This window comes from Dama dama, chromosome 25 (genome assembly GCF_033118175.1).
Source record: "Dama dama isolate Ldn47 chromosome 25, ASM3311817v1, whole genome shotgun sequence".
Lineage (NCBI taxonomy): Eukaryota > Metazoa > Chordata > Mammalia > Artiodactyla > Cervidae > Dama > Dama dama.
This window is the reverse complement of record NC_083705.1, coordinates 69,037,413-69,055,082: the sequence shown is the minus strand read 5'-3', so window position 1 is coordinate 69,055,082 and position 17,670 is coordinate 69,037,413. Positions and strand designations below refer to the sequence as shown.

Genomic DNA, 17,670 nt, shown 5'->3' with positions numbered 1-17,670 from the left:
CCTAGCCTCCTGCCCCTCCCGGCCCGGGTGAAACCCGAGCGCCCCACCCCGCGCCTGACCTCCCGGGCCCCTCCCCAGACACCGCCCCTTCCCAGGACTGGACCCCCTCCTCTGCTCCCGGGGCGCCCCCCTGGACTCCGGGGAGTCCCCCACTCCTGCCCGCTCAGGGCGAGGGCGTCCGAGCGTTGACTTTCAGGGAGCCCCCCCTCCCCCGCCGCGCAACTTTCGGCCGCTCCCCCGCCCCCTGTCCCCTGTCCCGCCGCTCCGACGTGGCTGCTGGGGGTTGGGGTTGGGGCGGGGGGTATAAAGGGCCGCAGGCGGCGCGGGCCGAGCCTCGGGACGTGGCGCGTCCACTCCAGCGACCTCAGCTCCAGGTACGTGCGCGCCCCTCACACCCGGCTAATCCGGCCGGGGATGGGGGGTGGGCAGGGGCCGCGGGGATCCTTTGGTCTCCGAGTGTGTGATTTTGTTCCTCTTGTGTGCTCAGCGCTGAAAACTTCACAAAAGACCGAGGGAAGTTGCTGAGGATTCTTGGAGGAGCGTGTTGGGGGCGAGGGGGTGGGGTTGCGCCTCCCGGCCAGATGGGGTCAATTTTTGCAGCGTTGAACTAGAGAAGTGAACAAATTCGGCGAACCAGGGAGGCAGGTCAGGGGATCCCCGAGTGGCCGGGCTGCGTGTTAAGAGAGGATAATGTCCCAGATGGACAGTAGTCTCGTCCAGTTATGGGGCAAATGTTACTTGTTGCACTTCGGCCGGTTCTTTCGCCTTGATTGAGCGAGTACTCAGGCGAAAAAGATTCGTAGTTGAAAAGCAGAGTACCTTTCAAGACTCCGGAATTCGTTGGCGGGGGGGGAGGGGGTAAGGTGTGTTGGTACTTTGTTGCAAAACTTTGGGAGGGAACGCTGAAGGGCTGCGCCTGACCTTGCTGGATGGGGGTTGGGGACAGTCTCTCTGGGCCTTTTTCTCTCCTACTGGGCTTCAGAGCGTGGCTTTCAAGCTTCCCTGGGGTGAGGAAATTCATGAACGCCCCACCGCGGCCCTTGAACTGCAGTGACAATGGCCAGGTGGCCCCATGGGCCCAGAACTGTGCCCCTGCGTTCATCTATGAAGACAACCCATCGCTGGCTGGAAGTGTCAGGGCTCCCGCAGGAGCCACATAGATCTAGGAGAAAGACAACAGAAAAACAAACTGACATTGATTTATCTTTATTTTCTAGAAATTTTTTTTAAAAAAATAAAAGAATTAAATGAAAGTAATCCCACGGGTTTCCGTGGAAGCCCAGCCCAGCCTGAAATCTCCAGTCCCTCTGTAGGGCTGGTGATGGAGCGGTTGGAGGTACAGCTCAGGGCCTCACTCGGATTTCCTTAAGATATCCGGAGGAAATATCAGTAGCTGGGCGGGCGTCTGAGATGCTTTCTTCCCCGGGTTGTGCTGGGGGCACTCAGCCAGGTGCCTAGCAGCTGCTGGACTCCTGGGGCCTTCAGGAAAAGCTTTAACAGGTCTCCTTCTGTGCAGGGCACGTGGGGCACCAGCTCCATTCCCGACATTCCAGTTCTCCTGCCAATGTGGCAGGGAGACCCGTGAGTGCTTCCTGGGGAGGGCGGAGGCTGGCCAAGGTCTCGCCAGGCTGCTCTGCTCCTGGGCGGAAGGAGAACCCAGCCTCACACTTGACACCATTCAAGGGTGGCTCTGTGGACCTTGGATCTTCCAGCTGCCAGGGCAGAGGGAGACAGAAGCTAGAATCCGACGTGTTTAACTGCTCCTCGTCCTTTGCCCCTCAACACTACAGTTAAAGGCATTAAAAAAAAATAATAAAGAATTTTTTTTTAAAGGCATATAGAGGGCTGAGCGGGGAGAAGTATCACCCAAAGAGGGCTGATAACATTTAACTCGATAAATTATGTAACTTTATGTGTCTGTGGAAGGAGTGAAAGTGTTAGTCACGCAGTCGTTTCCAACTCTTTGAGACCCCATGGACTGTAGCCCACCAGGCGATCCATGGGATTCTCCAGGCAAGAATACTGGGGTGGTTAGCCATTCTCCAGGGGACCTGCCCAATCCAGGAATTGAACCCAGGTCTCCTGCATTGCAGGCAGATTCTTTACTGACTGAGCAAAAAGGGGAGCCCATGTGTATGTGTGTGGTGACTCAGAGTGCGGGGCACTTTGACAGGTACTTACGGACTACACCAAAGCGTTGTTAAAATATGTATCTTTAGTGATAATGAATTATAAATAAATGAATAATAAAAATGAGGAACGGGAGAAACCAAATAATCATTTAGGATGCGCCTTTACAGCTGAATGGAACTAAATTGAAGTCATGATTTACCTTGCAACCTGGAGAAAGTTCCTGAACTTTTCTGAGCTATAGTCTTGTCAGGAGCTTAAACAAACCTGCTGGCAATTACATCCTTTGTAAACATTCACAGAAAAAAAATCTGGTACAAGTGAAATATTCACCCGAGGCCCTGCACGGAAGTAGGCGCTCTACAACAAAACTCATTTAAAAGAATCCACAAGTGTTTTCTTTTCCCAAATGCAATTTCTGAGTTTTTTTTTCCTTTGATAAGTCTTAGCTGAAGCCCATGTGACATTAAGCTGCTTCTCATCACAGTCAAAACTAGAGGGAATCATTTCAAAATGAAAGTGTTTAGTTATCTTCTTTTAAACATGAAATCGGATCTCTCCCTAAACTGTATTTGGTGAGCCATAATATAAAGGAATGAAAACCAGCCAAACACTTGGTGAAAATGATGAATTCTGGGGCGCTGATTCATGTGATTTGAAAAACGCCATCCATTTCCTGATTCACCTCAGTTTCTGGGTGGGAATGTGAGGGGTCTCTTATATCTCTGAAACAAATAACTGATTTTGTCTTGTCTTTACCGTCCTCCCTTGTGTTTGAATTTCAGCCTCATGGTTAAACTGCCACCTCAGCTGAAAGGAGCCGGGAGAGGATGGCAGAGAACGTTCCCCAGAGGAGACTGCCATGCTGCTGTGGGTCAGAAGTGACCTTAACAGGAAACCTTGCTGTCTGTGATCCTTACAATGCAATGAGATTGTATCCATATCATGAAAAACCTCAGCATAGAAATTGTGGTTCTAGACGTTTCCATCATGACTGGATTTTCCTACGGATCAACAGGGAACACGTTACAGTCACCAACCACAAGTGTTCTCTCTTCACCCCGTTTTGCTTCTTTTAGATCCATGGCCTTGAGAAATTGAAAAAATGGCTAGATCATCTGATCAACCCCATCATTTTTTTTTTTTTCTTAAAATGGCCAAACACTGAGAAAAAGATAGGAAGTTTTATGCATCACTAAAGTTACCTGGTGCTGTTTTTTGTTCAGCAATTTTAAATATTTGGAAGACTCACAATTACAATCGCAGGTGACTGAATCGCCGAGGAAGGAGAGCTTGGAGCCGTCAGCTCCTAATCACATCCCCTGAGCTTCACCAGAAACTCTCGCTTTTTTTTTTTTTTGCTTTCTTTTATTTAAGCCCAAGAAATGCTCACTCCCCTTTCAGTGCAGCAGCCCACTCCCCTGGCAGAGGTAAGCATAGCAGCTCTATTCTAAAAAGCAGCTCCAAAACTAGGACCGAATAGAAAGAATAGTTATGGCACATCTGAGAATGAGCGTGGGACAAAGGGCGGGTCCCTTGGGCCTTAAATGGAAGGACCTGGTCCTCCAGGTGGGCAGCAGGCCTCTGCCAGCCTGTGCGTTGCACATCACTATGGCCCCTTCCCTTGCGTCTCGGTTTCCACCCTGCTGCATCCAGGGACTTCTCTGAGCTTCCCGCGTCTGGTCAAGGGAACATGCTTCGCCACTGCCGCTGGTTCAGTGCAGGTCAGCACAGAGCAACGTGGCCCTTGCTCCATCCAGGTGAGCTCGACTCACCTGTGATCTCTCTTAAGCTCACTTCACAGGTGAAAACCACCTTCCCACCCCTCACAGCCACGTTCAAAGGAGCAGCCTGCCTAAATCCTACCCATCAAGAACCTTAGCAAGAACTCAAGGGTACAGCAACCCGAGCGCATATTCAGTAAGAAATGCTCCTTATTTTTTACTTAGGAAAATTAATCTCACATAATCTTAGCAATTAATCTCACTTTTAATAAGGGCCTATTAATAAAAGATGTGTTTTTACTTCAACTGTGTATCCAGAAGAACAAAGTATTCTAGAAATCTGAAAGTATTTTTTCTGGTGTTGATGGTTAAATGTCTAGATGTATGTATTTTTCTAGCATCCCAGTTTGCTTAAAATAAAATCGGTGTGCTCAAAATACCTCAAGTCATCTTTTTATAAGTATCATATGGGGAGAGGGAAAAAAATGCAAAATTTAGAAGATTTTGGGAATACCTAGAGGAAATGCAAATGGTTTGCAACATGGAGATAAAGCACTCCTGAGTGTCATTTTCTGACATTGAACCTTATATTTATCTTGAGTATCTATATGCAAAGAATGACTGTACTTTTTTTAAAAAATTATGTTTGTACTTGTTAATCATTGTCCTCTGTATTCATCTGTCTTTGGAAATAGAGCTTTGAGAGGAAATAAGTACATTTGGAAAAACATCTTTGAAGAGAGTACTCATCCTGCATGTATTTAGAAACACAAATAAGTATTCGTTTATTCCAGCATTTACCAGGGAGATCAACTCGTAATGACCTTGAGTTCAGTGAAAAGCCTCTCTACTAAGTGAAATTAAACCAATAGGCAAAGTGTCTCCTGGAGCAACGCAGTGAGAAGATGAGCTGTTAAGAACCCCATCGCAGCATCTGTCAAATCTCATTTCAGACCCTCCTTTCCGTTCCCATGTTGTTGCCTTAATTCAGAATGTCAACTTCTCTCGCCCAAAATACCAACCCCTCCTCTTACCAGTCTCCCTGTCACCCCTAGTCTGCATCACTGTACCACAGTGATCACCTACAAACACCACCCCCACTCCCATCAGCCTTAACACAGGACCCCCCCCCCCAGTTATATTTAAATTGCAATCATCCTGGCTTTGAAAAAAATTTTTTTTTCTTGCATCTAGGTTTGACCATGGAACTTAGCCATGATGAATAAGATATAAAGTCCATGAAATTCCAAGAAAGTCTTCCTAAAAGGGGCAACAACTAACTGGGCATGCTCTTTCTTGCCCTTCCCTCCCACTTCCACATTCCTGCCTCGAACTTCATTGTAGTGGTTGAAATACCAGCTACCATCTTGGACTCGTAATCTCAGGATCTAAGCCATGAACCAAGGATAGTAAGGGCTTCCCTGGTGGCTCAGTGGTAAAGAATCCACCTGCAGTGCAGGAGACCTAAGAGATGCAGGTTTGATCCCTGGGTCAGGAAGACCCCCTGGAGAGGGGAATGGCAACCCACTCCAGTACTCTTGCCTGGAGAATCCCATGGACAGAGGAGCCTGGCAGGATGTAGTCCATAGGGTCACAAAGAATCAAAAATGACTGAAGCAACTTAGCATACAGCCGGCAAGGATAATAGAGCTGGGGAAGAAAAAAATGTCTGAGTCCCTCTTGACTTTATGGAGCCCCCTTATTAAGCCAGGATTTCTGCCTCCAGACTTCATAACATGGAAAAGAAATGAATTTCCCTTTTTGTCCATCATTGTCTGTTCTGGTTTTCGCAGGAGAATGTAATTCCTAACTGACAAAAGTGTGAGGCTCTCCCAGAGTCAGCGTCCCTGTGGGTTCACCTCTCAGCATCACCACCAGTGCCCTCTTCTCTCCTCCCACTATTGCCTTCCTGCCTTCAACGCCGCTTGTTGCCTGGCATGTTCTGGCACTGGGCTGCACCTTAGAGGAGAATAGAGAGCGGCACAGCCAATGCCTACCCTTTCAGGCATTACAGCCCTTACAGGAATTAAGGAAGGCAGGGGTCGATGACTGATTTCACAAGCATGTTGGCGTATGCCCTAGTAAGTGCTATGAAAGACAAGTTTAGTGGTGTCTGGTTTAGTCTGGGGAGTCAGAACAGGCATCGTTGAGGAGGTGGCCTTTGGGCTAACTTTGGGAGGATGAGTAGTGAGTAATAAAAAAAATGTGGAAAGAGCAATTCCAGGAAAAAAGAAGAAGCATTTAACTTTAGAAGTTAACACTTGTTAAAACATCAAAGATAGTAATTGCAAAAGAATAGCCACAGACACAATCTTCTGAAACAGTAGAGAGGAAAAAAGATGAAATAAAGACAGATTGGTCAATCCAGTAGAGGACTGGAAATGGAAAGAAAAAAATTGTGCAAGAGAAAAACTAGAAGAAATTAAGTAAATACATAAAATCTAATTATATCATAAAGCACATAACAACAAAGGAAAAAAATATACACCAGGCAAACATCAGTCCCAATAAAGCTAGTTTACAAATACTAATATTAGAAACAAATTTTTAGATTAAAATCTTTTTTGGTAAAAATATTCACCATCTAAAAAAAGTTCATTAGGAAATAGAAATACATATACAACTAACAAAAGAGTTTCAAAATATAAAAAGTAAAAATCAGAATTGTAAGGAAAATTGACAAATCCCCAATCATTGATAGTGCACATTTCTCTCACTAATTGATGAATTCACAAGGGGGAAAATAGTATGAATTTAGATATTCTGAGAAAAGCAGTTATCAAGGTTATTCTGATATGGTATGGATATATCAAACACTCATGCAAGAATTACAAAAATTAATCAAGTCTGGGGCCACAAAGCAAGCCTCAATTAATGCTGAATAATTAGTACCATAACAGTTACAAAATAATAATTTAAAAAATAATTTAGAAAACTTCACATTTGTTGGCTTTAAGCCATATTTTTAATACTGTGACAAAGAAGAAATAATGGAAATCAGAGAAACATATATGTTGTATAAAGATTCAACATATAAAATGTGATTTAGTTAAAGTTATATTTACAGGGAAATTTAGCCTTAAGTACTTATATTAAGAAGGAAGTAGTAAAACTTTTTTCTTCCAACTTTGTTGAGATGTAACTGACCTGCAGCACTATATAAGTTTAAGGTGTACAGCATAATGATTTGACTTGTATCATAAAAAGATTTTCCCAATAAGTTTAATGAACATCCATCATTTCATACAGATACAAAATTAAAGAAATAGAAAAAAGTACCGCTTTGTGATGAGAACTCTAAGAAAGACCGAAATTAACAAGGTAGATGTCTAACTCAAAAACCCAGAAAAAGAACAAAGCAAGGGAAATAATGTAGTTAATATCACATTTTAATGAAATATGCTATAAAGATACAGTGGAAAGAATGGGAAATACCAAAGCTGTTTAAAAAAAAAAAATCATGAAAGGTTAACAAAACAGACAAACCTCTGAAAAGATATGTAACTCACTAGGGAAATTTGGCTTTAGAAAACTAAAGAAGAAATGAAAATCCAATAACAATTACGACCATTAAAGAAACTGAATCAGTATATGCTTGGACAAGAAGAGCAAACAGGTCTGCATGGTTTTCTAAGAGAACGCTACTGAATATTCAAGCACAATTTACCCCATTCTGTGAAAGTCATCCTGGTGAACATGAAAATTGTAGCCCAAACCCCCCCAAAATTCGAGAATGTTTTATCATTAGAAAATATACTAATATTAATCACCTCAGCAACTAAATAAAAAAGAAAATCCATATAATCATTTTATTGCAGGGAAAAGCCAATTCTGACTCCATGCTGGAACTATTTCTCTGATTTGCTTTCCATTGCTTTTGTTATTATAATCATACCTAAATAGCCTGCCTCAGAGAATCCTGCCCCTCTGCCTAACTGTTAAGCCAGAGTGCCTTTTATCAGAATCCTGTCCACCTGTGGATGGGAGGAGAGAAGATAGTAGAGTGAGCTTGGATGGGGTAACAATTTCAGTAACCACATAATATGCTTTGATAAAATCCAACATGTATTTTTATTTTAAAAAAGCACAGAACCTGTTAGCTATTAGATTAGTAACAAAAAGGAATTTACCTAACAGACTGTCTACAAGGAAAATTAACAAAATACTTGACACTTCATTGTGAAAAGTTAGAACTATTTACTTGAAAGAGAAGATCAAGACAAATGTGCACATAACAACACTTCTATTCAACACAGAAACAATTGTTGAAAAGGGAGGAACAAACTTTAAATTGCAGATTGTACAAGTGTCTCCAGTAAAACCACTTAGAAACATCTGCAGAATGAAAAGAAAGTTCTGCAAGGTTGCTAGATAGAATCTCAACACACAAATCAATTGTGTTCCCATAAGCCAGCAGCAAATATGAGAAAATATAATTTTTAAGATAACAATAATCAAAAACATTGATTTGTTACCTAAGAATAATGTCAGCAAACAATATGTTGGACCTTTGTGGAAAACTTATAAAACTAAAGAAGTCCTATGGAGGAGGAAATGGCAACCCACTCCAGTATTCTTGTATGGAGAATCTCGTGGACAGAGGAACCTGGAGGACTACAGTCCGTGGGATCGCAGAGTCAGACACGGCTGAAGCGATTTAGCACCCAAAGAAGTCCTAAATAAGGTAATTCTCTATCACATTTATAAGTAGACTGATTGAGTATATAATATCTTGAACATGATATATTTGTTTCAAAATGTCCATGCTCCCCGAATTTATCCTTAAATACAATGCAGGTCCAATGAGGCTGGCTGTATGAAACTTGGGTAGATCTTACAATGGATCTTGCAAGACAAGAGCAAACGTTTAGGAGTGGTTAAGAAATTTCTGTAGAAAATGAACAAAAAAGGTGGGATTATAAACTACCAATCCTGTTCATAAAGTTGTAACAATTATGGCATTGATGCATTGTCAGGGAAGAGACAAAAAGAACAACGAACAGAGGGCCTATAGACAGACCCAACACACACCATCCTGGACGTGTGACCAAGGGGCTCCCTGGGCAGAGGTAGGGCTCAAGTGTGTTTAAGACAATTGACTGCTGCCGCTGCTGCTAAGTCGCTTCAGTCATGTCCGACTCTGTGCGACCCCATAGACGGAAGCCCACCAGGCTCCCCCGTCCCTGGGATTCTCCAGGCAAGAACACTGGAGTGGGTTGCCATTTGCTTCTCCAATGCATGAAAGTGAAAAGTGAAAGTGAAGTCGCTCAGTCGTGTCCAACTCTTCTCGACCCCATGGACTGCAGCCTACCAGGCTCCTCCTTCCATGGGATTTTCCAGGCAAGAGTACTGGAGTGGGTTGCCATTACCTTTTCCAAAGACAGTTGAGTACTTGATGCAATAAACGCTGAATCAGATACTTCCCTCAAGCCATTCATACCAATAACTTCAAAATAGATTAAAGCTAAACTGAGGAACAAAACATTAAAATGTTTAGAAAACATGTATCTATCTATATGACCTCTGGATAAGGAAGGCAGTTCTCAAAATAAGATACAAAGACCAGTCTTAAAAAAAAAAGTCAATACTGCAAACAACCTTAAAGTTTGGAACTTCCAAATAACAAAATACAACTTAAAAGCAAGCCACAGCCTAGGAGGATTTTCAGTTCCTACAAATGACAAAAGATGGTAGACAGAAAATACATATTCTCTAACTCCCAACCATCCAATGGAGAAAGAAGCAAAGGAAACGTGCAAATGAAACAGGAAGCTCACTGACCAATAAACCTAAGAGTAGACTAATAACCTCCTTAATAATCATGGAAATTTATTTAAAGCAACATGGCACCATGGAAAATGGATCAGATTGGCAATAATGAAAAAGTCTGGCAATACCAACTGTTATCACATATTGACAAGCGGAACTTTAGAGGTGTAAATTGGTGCAATCACTTGGGAAAGCATCTTGGCCACTCTTATAAAGCTGAAAATGTACATTCTGTACAGCCCAGTTGGCAAAGTTGCCACATACTGCCAAGTTATATAAAGTATTCAAACCCCACATATCTGTATAGTGTATGGATACATACACAGTATGTGTAATAGCAACAGAAATGCTAAACACTACATTTATGATGAAATTCATGATGGTGGAAAGACAAACACAGGTCACTGTGTTTATCTGTGAATCTGTTTTCCGTTAAGAAAATAAGATACAAGGTAAATACTGAGAAAGGTTAAGATTGTATAAAGCTGGTTTGGTGGGTGTTCATTAGATTACTATCTTTTTCTGTATGCTCAGAAGATTTCATCATTCAATAAAGAAGGTTAACGGGAAGTAAGGAAGTGCAGAAAGTAGGCAAAGAGAGCTCATTAGAGCGGTTTTGTCCTGGAGAGGAACAAAAGGGCTGGTAGCAGCTGGAGAGAGATGAGCACAGAGGGCTATTTTTTTAAAGTGGGTCATTCGAAGCGTGTTAATATATTGATTGAAATACTTTCATGGCCAGAGAGAAATTGCCTATTCAGTAAAGGAAACAAGAGAATCCCAGGAACGAAGGTCTTGGAAAGATAAGAGACAATAGAATTTGTTTGGAGAGAGCTGGAGTTTGTCTCCGCGTTGTCATAGCAGAGAGGTGCAGGGAGAGAGTGGACACAGCAGGAATGGAAGTTTTGTTGGTATAGATGCAGGCCTGCCCTTCTAATAACTTTTGTTTTCCTAATGAAGTATGATGGCAGGTTCAGTTTGCGGGGAGAAAGAAGGTATGAAGTTTAGAAAAGAGAAGCTGTGAAATCGACATCTTGAAAATCAGGAAGACAAACTTGCTGGGATCTCCATGCTGCCTTGAAAGACAACAGAAGCTGGTGGTCGTCATCGTAACTCGAACCCCATCCCCAGGCCAGTGGGATTTTCTCCTGCAAAGTTCAGCAGCTCAGGCATTGGTATGAGGAAAGCTGATGATTAGATCCAACCAGGAAACAGTTTCCCCAAGCAATAGAAAAAGGGAAAAGCAGGAAAACTGAAGATGTTTACAAGGACATGGCTTTAAGCATGGTCCTGCAATGGAAGCCAACTAAGGAGAACGTGCAGACAGAAATCACAGTATCTGTGGACTGGAGGACAAGATACAGTCAAGGAATCATTGCAAGGGGTCCCCTTGAAAGGGAAGCAGAAGTTGTTGTGGGGGAAAGGTAGAATGAGGACATGCATTGCATCGTGGTGTTTCCATGGCAATGGGGAGCCCAGGTGGAAAAATTAGTGGCTGTTGAAGGCGGGGGAGGACAGATGGGTCATGGAACAGAAGGTCAGCATCTTAGATGTGTGATCAGTATAGATGTTGAATCCCCCAGAGGAGTCTTCAGGGAAGGAGGCAGGGTTACACAGGCAGGTCGGCAGACAACAGCCATGAGGAAAGGGCTCCATCTTCTTCATTTCACAGGGTTTGAAAATGTGGTTCAGCGAGAGTGAGCCTCTAAGAAGACACTCACAGACAGAGGAACCCAGAATGGCTGGCCCCCAAACGCCATCCTTTTTCCACTAAATTTCTCAAGCAAGTTTCAACAGAGTAAACCTGAGTAGCCGTATACAATGGAATTTGATGCTAATCTCCAGTATCTCTTCTAGAAAGAACTGGTCATCACCACCCTTAACCCATGTGACTAATGAGAAATAACCGGGAAGTCTGTAAACAAGCACAAGCCCAGGCTGACCATCAACCCAGTGAATAAGTCTCTAGGGGCTGAGTCCAGACCTGTGATTTTTAAAAAATCTCCCCGGGTGAGCCTGAAACACAACCTGTACTGACTTGGGTTATTGTCAGTACAAAAGTTCACCTATCTCTAAAGCATGAGTGGTTCTGATTGTCCCAAGGAAGAAATGTTCCAGTAGAACAAAGGCTGGAGTGCCCCTATTGGGAGTGTTTTTCTATCCATTCCTAAGCTTCTAGAATTCTTGCACTGAGCAGCCTGTATGGCAACTCCTTCCATCCTAAACTGCATCAAGAACATGTTTTTCTGTTTAAAATCTTATGTAATCAGAACAGATTCTTAATATTTGCTTGTCTTGCCCAAAAGAGTCATTAAAATATCATTAAAATATCAACTATAAAATATTTTGGCTCATCGATAATATATCCTGCAAGATTATTACTTTAGAGACTACTTATATTATGGGAGCCTCTGTCTTATCTCTTTCTGTCTCTGTCTGTCTCTCACACACAGACATATACATACTTTTCTCTTCCACAAGGATCAGATTTTGCAGCTTTGTGCGTGAGTGAAAGCAACTTCTCAGGGACATGAAATGAGACAGGATTCCCCGCTGAGTAGCACCAAGATCTCTCTGACCCTTGTTTACCCTCCCTCTAGCCTAACTTCTCAGCTCAACCAGCACGGACATGATTCTTTAATCACATAAGCACAGGAGCTGCAATAATATTTATTTCACCTTTCCCTGCCCCCCAGGAGATGATATCATGCCTGCTCACCACAGGGAGACATGTCAGGCTCTAGGGTGGGTGAGGAAATGGCCTGCAGGTACCTTGCTCCCGGAAAAATGATACCACCCCTGCCAGCCTCCACCAAGCTCATGCTCCCCTCTCTGAGTAGGCAGGATTGCCTTCTCTTCTGTGTCCCACAGCCTCGTGCACGGCATGCGATTCACCCATCTGTGCTGTCTGCACAGGTGAAGTCAGAGACATCGGAGGCTCAAGACGTCCCCAGGGAAGTGTGTTATTAATGCAATGCGTCTTTCATGTATCAATAGCTGACATGTGTAGAGTTTTTCCTACTTACCACACTCTGGTCTAAAAGGTTTAAATGATTAATCTGTTGTTTTTGTTGTTAGCTGCTAACTCACGTTTGACTCTTTTCTACCCCATGGACTATAGTCTGCCAGGCTCCTCTGTTCATAGGATTTCCCAGGCAAGAATACTGGAGTGAGTTGCCATTTCCTTCTCCAGGGGATCTTCCCAACCCAGGGATCAAACTCTTGTCTCCTGCATCGGCAAGCAGGTTCTTAATCCCTGAGCCCCGAGAGAAGTACACTGACCTGTTGAGCCCTCACAAAAACGCTTATTGTTAGAAACTATTATTACAACTGTTATTACAACCACTTTATAGATGAGAACACTGAGCCACAGAGAGGTGAAGTAATCTCCCCCAACATCAGACAAGAAGGAGGCAGAGATGAGGTTTAGATGGCTGTCCTCAGAGGCTGGCTCCTCTCCCCAATTCTGCTAGGTACCAGACCAGAAGTTGGTGAGTTTTTCCTGTAAAGGCCCAGTAGTAAATATTTAGGCTTTGTGAGCCATGAGGTCTCTGTTGTAACTCTAGAAAACAGATAAATGAATTGTGTTCCAGTAACACTTATTGAAAAGCAGAGACTTCGCTTTGCCAACGAAGATCCATATAGTCAAAGCTATGGTTTTTTCAGTAGTCATGTACTGACATAAGAAGTGGACCTTAAAGAAGGCTGAGCACCAAAGAATTGATGCTTTCGAACTGTGGTGCTGGAGAAGACTCTTGAGAGTCCCTTGAACAGCAAGGAGATCAAATCAGGCAGTCCTAAAGAAAGTCAACCCTGAATATTCATTGGAAGGACTGATGCTGAAGCTGAAGCTCCGGTACCTTCAGCCACCTGATGCGAAGAGTCGACTCGTTGGAAAAGACCCTGATGCTGGGAAATTGGAGGGCAAGAGGCGAAGGGGGAAATAAAAGATGAGATGATTGGATGGCATCACCAACTCAGTGGACATTGAGTTTGAGCAAACTCCGGGAGGTAGGGAAGGACAAGGAAGCCTGGTATGCTGCAGTTCTTCAGGCTGCAGAGAGTGGAACACAACTTAGCAACTGAATAATAGCACATCATCTACAAAAGCAGATGGAGATGCATCTTTGGCTCCCAGGTGGTTGATCCCAGTGGTGCTCAAGTTTGAACATGCCTCAGAATCATTGGGAGAATTTGTTAAAAATCAAACTGGTGCTCAACACCCTCCCAAGTGTCTTACTCAGTAGGTCCTGGGCCAGGTCCAAGGCAGCATCTTTAATCTGCCTCCAGGTGATACTGATCCTGTGGGTCTGGGTACCACCCCTTGAGAATGATAGCCTACAGGAATCTTAGCATCACACAGCCTGCATCTTATCTTCTGTGGGTAAATCAGATTTGCTGTAAAATCTTACCATTCTTATGACTAAACCCCTATCAGCTCCTTCCCCTGGCAGTCTTTATTCTCAGGAATTTTGTTTTCAGGAACATCAGCTCTTCAAACCTGAACCAGATTTTATCTTCTTGGTATTCACAGTGCCCAGCGTAGTGGCTTATGTTACAAGAAGTTCAAAACTATTTTCTTGTAGAATGAAAGCAAAATGAATGAGTCTAGTGCTGCGTTAGATTATTGCCAACAATTTTTGAATGTGACAAAAATACTAAGGATTTGCTCAAACTCAGAGTGTAACATGGCCTAGTGTGGGGAAATCATGTGTATGGTACAGGAGCTCATTTTGCCCACTTTGCAAATTTAAGGAAAATCTACATTTTAAGACAAGTCCTGAGTTTTGTCCAAGTCACAAAAGATGTAGCTTGCTCTGAGTTGTGATTCTCCATAAGAAGGCCTTGCCTGTCAAGGTATTCCTTAGAGATTGGAGACCAAACAGTAGTAGGTTACTTATTTCAGAAAAGGCATTAGCAATCTAGGCAGCAACAGATCTTATAGCTCCAAGACTGGGATGAGGCTGACTGGACCTGTCTAGAAATAACTCGAGCACAACGTACCTGCCCAAGTGACTCCCCCTCGGGGTAAGTAGCCAGGTAAGTATGACAAAGAGCAAGCCACTTACAAAATCTCAGTGCCCTGGCCAAACCTTAAGGGCATCAGGGCCTCCCTGTTCCCTTTATCTAGAAAAACAGGCGGGAAATCTAAATGTTCTCTGAAGTAGTGTGTTGGCCACAAAGGAGTGTGTTCATTCCAGTTTTTCCTAACAGCTTAAGCACCAACCCGAACAAACTTTTTGGTCACCCCAATATTTTAATTAAAAGGAAAAAGCATCTCCTTTGGTTTCAAAGCATGACTTTTCTTTCTCCCTCTCCACCCCCCAGCAATTCTGGGAGGGGAAAAGCAACTGAATGCAGCAGCAGAGTGAAGAGATTGCTCCCAGTCTTTGGCACACAAGCATCACGGTCTTCCTGCATCCAAATGTTAATTTGAACTGACAGAACACGCTCAGCACTTTCATTTTATTTCGTAACAAAAGCGGCAAACTTCACTTCTAAGCATTTTTGTTCCCCATTTAATGGCTGCCATTCCCGAGGTCGGCAAACAGATGGAGTTGAAGGCGAGAATGTATAATTGCAGATTAGAACTGCAAAATTAATATGACTTTGTTAATGTCAAGATAAGATTTGAGAGCCAAAAGGGATTTTCAAGATCGTTGATCTTGAACTTCATCCCACAGATGAAGACGCTGAGGGCTGGAGTGATTATGTGTCCCTCTCGGATTCACAGGGCCAGCTGGGGACACAGCGACATCTGATGCTCAGCCTCCTGGCCCATAAACCAGTCCCCCCCACCCCGCCCCTGTGCTCCACTCTTCCCATTAATTCCTTACAGGAAAGGGGCTGTAGTTTACCCCTCGCTGCTTCACCTTCCAATGGCCGTGCATATGCACAGGCGCACATGTGTCCGTAATAATTGTTTGGCTACCCATTTGAACTTAGTCCTCTATTTTCAGATTTTTCATAGTTTTACTTGGATCTCTTAACAACACATTGTACAAACACCATGAAAAAATTATTCAAGAAAGACTTAACCTAGCCACATGTGGTAATAAGGATTTCATTGAGCTTCAGATGACAGAGACCCAAAATGACAGGGGCTTAAACACTGGAGGCAAAGGAAAAATCAGGGCAATGATGATACAGTGCTTTTTAAATTGCTCTTGGGGCCTGGCTCCTCTCCAGGGCCACCCCTGGTGGGCTTCTTATGTCTTCATGAACCAGCATTGTTAACCATCACCCCAAAAATGCAGCCATGAAGGAGAGGAGGGGAAGAGAAAGGGAAAGCATACTCTTTCCCATGGGGACACGCCCTGGAGCCCACATACACATGACCTTGGCTGGAACTTCGTAACAAGGTCAGATCTTGATTCTGGGGATCCATGTGCCAAGCTAAATATAGTATATGGAATTATACACTGTTGATGAAACAACGGCTATTGCTTTTTGTCTTAGTTTCGCCTTGCTTGGCCTTTCTGGCCATCCAAACATCTATGTCTAATCAACTTCTCGGGCTTCCCAGGCAGAGCTAGTGGTACAAGAACCCACCTGCCATGTAGGAGATGCAAAAGACGTGAGTTTGATCGCTGGGTTGGGAAGATCCCCTGGAGGAGGGCAAGGCAACCCACTCCAGTATTCTTGCCTGGAGAATCCCATGGACAGAGGAGCCTGGCGGGCTACAGTCCATGGGGCTGCGAAGAGTCAAACACAACTGAAGTGATTTAGCACACACACGCAATCATCTTCTCATGGAGGACATACCCAACTCCTACCCCAGGTGGGTGATCCCATATTGTCACTGTGTTCACCTCCAAATATTCTTGGGCTTCCCTTGTGGCTCAGTTGGTAAAGAATCTGCCTGCAATGTGGGAGACCTGGGTTCGATCCCTGGTTTGGGGGAAAGGCTACTCACTCCAGTATTCTGGCCTGGAGAATTACATGGGCTGTATTGTCCATGGGGTTCAAAGAATTGGACACAACTGAGCAACTTTCATGTTCATTTCACTTTCACCTCCAAACATGTGCTGCCTCCACCAGGTCCAGGTGTGGGCCCCTCTCAGTCTAGCAGGTATAAATAAAAAGATGAATTTCTGCCCATCCATTGTATTCAGTATGCAATGGTGAAGTAGAAAAAGAAAACTTCAGTGAGGGAACAAATCTCTCAGTGGAAGTCAAGCAGCAGCTACTGGCTCTTTGCTGTTGCTGCTCAGTCGCTCAGCTGTGTCTGCCTCTTCTTGACCCCGTGGACTGAAGCACGCCAGGCTTCCCTGTCCTTCACTGTCTCCCGGAGCTTGCTCAAACTCATATCCATTGAGTCCGTGATGCCATCCAACCATCTCATCCTCTGTCATCCCCTTCTCCTCCTGCCTTCAGTCTTTCCCAGCATCAAGGTCTTTTCCAGTGAGTTGGCTCTTCACATCAGGAGGCCAAAATATTGGAGCTTCAGCATCAATTCTTCCAATGAGTATTCAGCATTGATTTCCTTTAGGAATGACTGGTTTGATATTTTTGCACTCCAAAGGACTCTCAAGAATCGCCAACACCACAGTTCAAAAGCATCAATTCTTTGGCACTCAGCCTTCGTATGTTCCAATTCTCACATCCATACTTGACTACTGGAAAAAGCATAGCTTTGATTATGTGGACCTTTGTCAGTGAAGTAATGTGTCTACTTTTTAATATGCTGTCCAGGTTTGTCATAGTTTTTCTTCCAAGGAGCAAGCATCTTTTCATTTCATGGCTGCAGTCACCATCTGCAGTGATTTTGGAGCCCAAGAAAATAAAATCTGTCACTGTTTCCACTGTTTCCCCATTTATTTGCCATGAAATGATGGAACCAGATACCATTATTTTATATTTTTGAATGTTGAGTTTTAAACCAGCTTTTTTTACTCTCATCTTTCACCTTCATCGAGACCCTTTAGTTTCTATTCACTTTCTGCCATAAGGGAGGAAAGCTGTTTGTTACTAGTAAGCAAAATCCCTCCGAAGAGTCCCTGGCCAGGTAGCGGAGTCAGCGTCTTGGTCCCTTTTTCTGGCCATACTG

The 17,670-nt window shown here is 43.7% G+C and overlaps 1 long non-coding RNA gene and 1 other non-coding gene across 2 annotated transcripts; both read left to right on the top strand.

Moving 5' to 3' along the window:
• Positions 1-32: 32 nt before the first annotated feature.
• On the top strand, positions 33-4,293 carry LOC133046496 (uncharacterized). The gene is made up of 2 exons (XR_009690518.1): positions 33-374; positions 2,916-4,293. It is a non-coding gene; the product is annotated as an uncharacterized LOC133046496 (long non-coding RNA).
• Positions 2,747-2,816, top strand: LOC133046894 (small nucleolar RNA SNORD123). The gene has a single exon (XR_009690596.1). It is a non-coding gene; the product is annotated as a small nucleolar RNA SNORD123 (small nucleolar RNA).
• Positions 4,294-17,670: the final 13,377 nt, after the last annotated feature.